Below are 6,725 nucleotides of genomic sequence, written 5' to 3' on the forward strand. Positions count from 1 at the left end.
CTAAACATCAACTGTTCAGAGCAGACTGCACGAATCAGGCCTTTGGGGTTGAATTTCTGCAAAGAAACCACTACTAAAGGACAGCAATAAGAAGAAGAGACTTGCTTGGGCCAAAAGATGAGCAATGGACATTAGACTGGTGGAAATCTGTCCAATGGTCTGATGAGTCCAAATTTGAGATTTTTGGTTCTAACCACTGTGTCTTTGTGAGATGCAGAGTAGGTGAAAGTGGACAGAGGAAGCAGATGCTGAACTACAGGACTGTTTTGCACAGACTGGATTCTTCCGATGGCATTGAGGAGTACACCACATCAGTCACTTGCTTCATCAATAAGTCAAGTCACTTGCTTCATCAACAAGTGCATCGAAGACGTCGCCACAGTACATACCCCAACTAGAAGCCATGGATTACAGGCAACATCCACACTGAGCTAATGGGTAGAGCTGCTGCTTTCAAGGAGCTTATAAGAAATCCCGCTATGCCCTCCGACGAATTATCAAACAGGCAAAGCGTCAATACAGGACTAAGATTGAATCGTACTACACCGGCTTCGACGCGCGTCGGATGTAGCATGTTTAGCTTGCAAACTATTACAGACCACAAAGGGATGCCAGCCACGAGCTGCCCAGTGACACGAACCTACCAGACGAGCTAAATTACGTCTATGCTCGCTTCGAGGCAAGTAACACTGAAATACGCATGAGAGCACCAGCTGTTCCGGACAACTGTGTGATCACGCTCTCCGTAGCCGATGTGAGTAAGACCAGGTCAACATTCACAAGGCCGTATGGCCAGACGGATTACCAGGACGTGTGCTCCGAGCATGCACTGACCAACTGGCAAGTATCTTCACTGACATTTTCAACCTCTCCCTGACTGAGTCTGTAATAACAACATGTTTCAAGCAGACCACCATAGTCCCTGTGCCCAAGAACACAAAGGTAACCTGCCTAAATGACTACCAACCCGTAGCACTCACGTCTGTAACCATGAAGTGCTTTGAAAGACTGGTCATGGCTCACATCAACACCATTATCCCAGAAACCCTAGACACACTCCAATTTGCATACCGCCCTAACACATCCACAGATGACGCAATCTCTATTGCACTCCACACTGGCCTTTCCCACCTGGACAAAAGAACAGCTATGTTCAACACCATATTGCCCTCAAAGCTCATCACTAAGCTAAGGACCCAGGGACTAAACACCCCCCTCTGCAACTGGATCCTGGACTTCCTGACGGGCCGACCCCAGGTGGTAAGGGTAGGTGACAACACATCCGCCACGCTGATCCTCAACACGGGGGCCCCTCAGGGGTGCATGCTCAGCCCCCTCCTGTACTCCTTGTTCACTCATGACTGCCTGGCCAGGCACGACTCCAACACCAACATCAATTTAGCCGATGGTTGGCCTGATCACCGACAACAATGAGACAGCCTATAGGGAGGAGTTCAGAGACCGGGTTGTGAGGTGCCAGGACAACAACGTCTCCCTCAAGGTGATCAAGACAAAGGAGATGATTGTGGACTACAGGAAAAGGAGGACCGAGCCACGCCCCCATTCTCATCGACGGGGCTGCAGTGGAATAGGTTGAGAGCTTCAAGTTCCTTGGTGACCACATCACCAACAAACTATCATGGTCCAAACACACTGAGACAGTCGTGAAGAGGACACAACAAACCCTATTCCCTATTCCCTATTCCCTATTCCCTATTCCCTATTCCCATTCCCTATTCCCCTATTCCCTATTCCCTATTCCCTATTCCCATTCCCTATTCCCTATTCCCTATTCCCTATTCCCTATTCCCTATTCCCTATTCCCTATTCCCATTCCCTATTCCCTATTCCCTATTCCCTATTCCCTATTCCCATTCCCTATTCCCTATTCCCATTCCCAGTCATAATGCGGTGTAAGTTAGTTCATTGGCTTGGCAGCTGAAACTGTGTAGCATAATAAAGTACAATGAAAGTTTAAAAAAAAAAACGAATAGCCTTCATTTAAAATGTATCTGTTCACTTCAGTTTGATCCTCTGTTCTGTTCATACACTTTGATCGGAGAGGAAAGTAGCGTCAATGTTCCCTTCCCTTTTGGCCTCGTACACTATAATAGACAAACAGATCAATCTACCAATCTAATCAATCAATAATTAAACGACGTTGTCCTCTGTATCTCATTTGGTAGAGAACGGAGCTTGCAACTCCATGATAGTGGATTCCCGGGACCCACCCGTGAAGGAAAATGTCAAACGTGCACGACTGAAAGTTGCTTTGGATTAACAACCTCTGCTGAATGGCGTTTATTCTGTATTGCGTAACATGTTCAGAACCTTCACTGTGGTGAGGGCTGAGAATCTTATTGGCTGTCAACAGGTCCTGGAATGAGGAATACGTGTGACAGAGTGACGGTAAGGAGTCGGGTTTACAGACTTCCAGACTAGTATCGACGTTGGTGTGATGTGATCTATACTCCACCCACAATGGGGATTCCCGTCTATGAGAGAGGGCCTGGTCTAAAGGAGTGCACTATATAAGGAATAGGGTGCCATTTGGGATTCAATCTCTTTCAGATAGCAGTCACAAAACTAGTAGTGGACTATGTGGACCTGTAGAATACTACAACTCACATCAATGCTTTTTAAAGAGGCAATTTGGGTTTCAAACAATAGCAATGCAGTCACCCCACCACTCTCAAATTAATAGACAGAGCTATGAATTCAAGGACTGACCATCTGATATCAAAGTTACAGTTTTAACCATGTATTGAGGATATACAGAATTAGTTTACAATTCACTTTTTTTAATAAACAAATATTTTGGGTTCTGGTGGCGTTAGACAGACAGGTCAGGAGGTACTTAGAAGATATACTTATCGGGAAATTAATGCTTATATGTAGTTAATTGAAAAGTCCAAAACCGGTTGTAGCAATCGTTAAATTGCCCCTTTAATGTCTCCTGCCCCAAGAACAACCTACAACACATGTTCTCTTTATTCAACTCTTTGTTTGTTCTTCAATAACAACAAGCTTAACAGATACAGAGATGTTTCACACCGAAAGGGCTCGATTCAATCCCATCTGCTTTATCCATAGTGGTTGTTTCCAAGGTGTCGGAGGTAGACCTGCTGTAGAGCTGTCAAATCCACAATCTACACCTCCACTAGGATGATAGATGTAATCTACACCTCCACTAGGATGATAGATGTAATCTACTCCTCCATTAGGATGATAGATGTAATCTACACCTCCATTAGGATGATAGATGTAATCTATAGGATGATAGATGATAGATGTAATCTACACCTCTCCATTAGGATGATAGATGTAATCTACACCTCCATTAGGATGATAGATGTAATCTACACCACTAGGATGATAGATGTAATCTACACCTCCACTCCAGGATGATAGATGTAATCTACACTAGGATGATAGATGTAATCTACACCTCCACTAGGATGATAGATGTAATCTACACCTCCATTAGGATGATATATGTAATCTACACCTCCACTAGGATGATAGATGTAATCTACAGCTCCATTAGGATGATAGATGTAATCTACACCTCCATTAGGATGATAGATGTAATCTACACCTCCATTAGGATGATAGATGTAATCTACACCTCCATTAGGATGATAGATGTAATCTACACCTCCATTAGGATGATAGATGTAATCTATACCTCCATTAGATGATGATAGATGTAATCTATACCTCCACTAGGATGATAGATGTAATCTACACCTCCACTAGGATGATAGATGTAATCTACACTCTCCATTATGATAGATGTAATCTACACCTCCACTAGGATGATAGATGTAATCTACACCTCCATCTGATAGATGTAATCTACACCTCCACTAGGATGATAGATGATAGATGTCTACACCTCCACTAGGATGATAGATGTAATCTACTCCTCCACACCTCCACTAGGATGATAGATGTAATCTACACCTCCACTAGGATGATAGATGTAATCTACACCTCCATTAGGATGATAGATGTAATCTACACCTCCACTAGGATGATAGATGTAATCTACACTCCATTAGGATGATAGATGTAATCTACACCTCCATTAGGATGATAGATGTAATCTACACCTCCACTAGGATGTAATCTACACCATTAGATGATAGATGTAATCTAGATGATAGATGTAATCTACACCTCCTTTAGGATGATAGATGTAATCTACACCTCCATCCTCCATTAGGATGATAGATGTAATCTACACCTCCATCCACTAGGATGATAGATGTAATCTACACCTCCATTAGGATGATAGATGTAATCTACACCTCCATTAGGATGATAGATGTAATCTACACCTCCATTAGGATGATAGATGATGATAGATGTAATCTACACCTCCATTAGGATGATAGATGTAATCTACACCTCCATTAGGATGATAGATGTAATCTACACCTCCACTAGGATGATAGATGTAATCTACACCTCCACTAGGATGATAGATGTAATCTACACCTCCACTAGGATGATAGATGTAATCTACACCTCCACTAGGATGATAGATGTAATCTACACCTCCACTAGGATGATAGATGTAATCTACACCTCCACTAGGATGATAGATGATAGATGTAATCACCTCCACTAGGATGATAGATGTAATCTACACCTCCACTAGGATGATAGATGTAATCTACACCTCCACTAGGATGATAGATGTAATCTACACCTCCACTAGGATGATAGATGTAATCTACTCCTCCACTAGGATGATAGATGTAATCTACACCTCCATCTACACTCCATTAGGATGATAGATGTAATCTACACCTCCACTAGGATGATAGATGTAATCTACACCTCCATTAGGATGATAGATGTAATCTACACCTCCATTAGGATGATGTAGATGTAATCTAATCTACCTCCATTAGGATGATAGATGTAATCTACACCTCCACTAGGATGATAGATGTAATCTACACCTCCACTCCATTAGGATGATAGATGTAATCTACACCTCCATTAGGATGATAGATGTAATCTACACCTCCACTAGGATGATAGATGTAATCTACACCTCCACTAGGATGATAGATGTAATCTACACCTCCACTAGATGATAGATGTAATCTACACCTCCATTAGGATGATAGATGTAATCTACACCTCCATTAGGATGATAGATGTAATCTACACCTCCACTAGGATGATAGATGTAATCTACACCTCCACTAGGATCCATTAGATGATAGATGTAATCTACACCTCCACTTGAGGATGATAGATGTAATCTACACCTCCACTAGGATGATAGATGTAATCTACACCTCCATTAGGATGATAGATGTAATCTACACCTCCACTAGGATGATAGATGTAATCTACACCTCCACTAGGATGATAGATGTAATCTACACCTCCACTAGGATGATAGATGTAATCTACACCTCCACTAGGATGATAGATGTAATCTCCACTAGGATGATAGATGTAATCTACCCTCCATTAGGATGATAGATGTAATCTACACCTCCACTAGGATGATAGATGTAATCTACACCTCCACTAGGATGATAGATGTAATCTACACCTCCATTAGGATGATAGATGTAATCTACACCTCCATTAGGATGATAGATGTAATCTACACCTCCACTAGATGATAGATGTAATCTACACCCATTAGGATGATAGATGTAATCTACACTCCAGGATGATAGATGTAATCTACACCTCCACTAGGATGATAGATGTAATCTACACCTCCACTAGGATGATAGATGTAATCTACACCTCCATTAGGATGATAGATGTAATCTACACCTCCACTAGGATGATAGATGTAATCTACACCTCCACTTAGGATGATAGATGTAATCTACACCTCCACTAGGATGATAGATGTAATCTACACCTCCACTAGGATGATAGATGTAATCTACACCTCCACTAGGATGATAGATGTAATCTACACCTCCACTAGGATGATAGATGTAATCTACACCTCCACTAGGATGATAGATGTAATCTACACCTCCATTAGGATGATAGATGTAATCTACACCTCCACTAGGATGATAGATGTAATCTACACCTCCACTAGGATGATAGATGTAATCTACACCTCCACTAGGATGATAGATGTAATCTACACCTCCACTAGGATGATAGATGTAATCTACACCTCCACTAGGATGATAGATGTAACCTCCACTAGGATGATAGATGTAATCTACACCTCCACCTCCACTAGGATGATAGATGTAATCTACACCACTAGGATGATAGATGTAATCTACACCTCCACTAGGATGATAGATGTAATCTACACCACTAGGATGATAGATGTAATCTACACCTCCATTAGGATGATAGATGTAATCTACACCTCCACTAGGATGATAGATGTAATCTACACCTCCATAGGATGATAGATGTAATCTACACCTCCAGGATGATAGATGAATGATCCAGATAGATGTAATCTATCCACTAGGATGATAGATGTAATCTACACCTCCACTAGGATGATAGATGTAATCTACACCTCCACTAGGATGATAGATGTAATCTACACCTCCACTAGGATGATAGATGTAATCTAGGATGATAGATGTACTACTCCACTAGGATGATAGATGTAATCTACACCTCCATTAGGATGATAGATGTAATCTACACCTCCATTAGGATGATAGATGTAATCTACACCTCCACTAGGATGATAGATGTAA

Source organism: Oncorhynchus nerka, linkage group LG27, assembly GCF_034236695.1.
Source record: "Oncorhynchus nerka isolate Pitt River linkage group LG27, Oner_Uvic_2.0, whole genome shotgun sequence".
NCBI classification, from domain to species: domain Eukaryota; kingdom Metazoa; phylum Chordata; class Actinopteri; order Salmoniformes; family Salmonidae; genus Oncorhynchus; species Oncorhynchus nerka.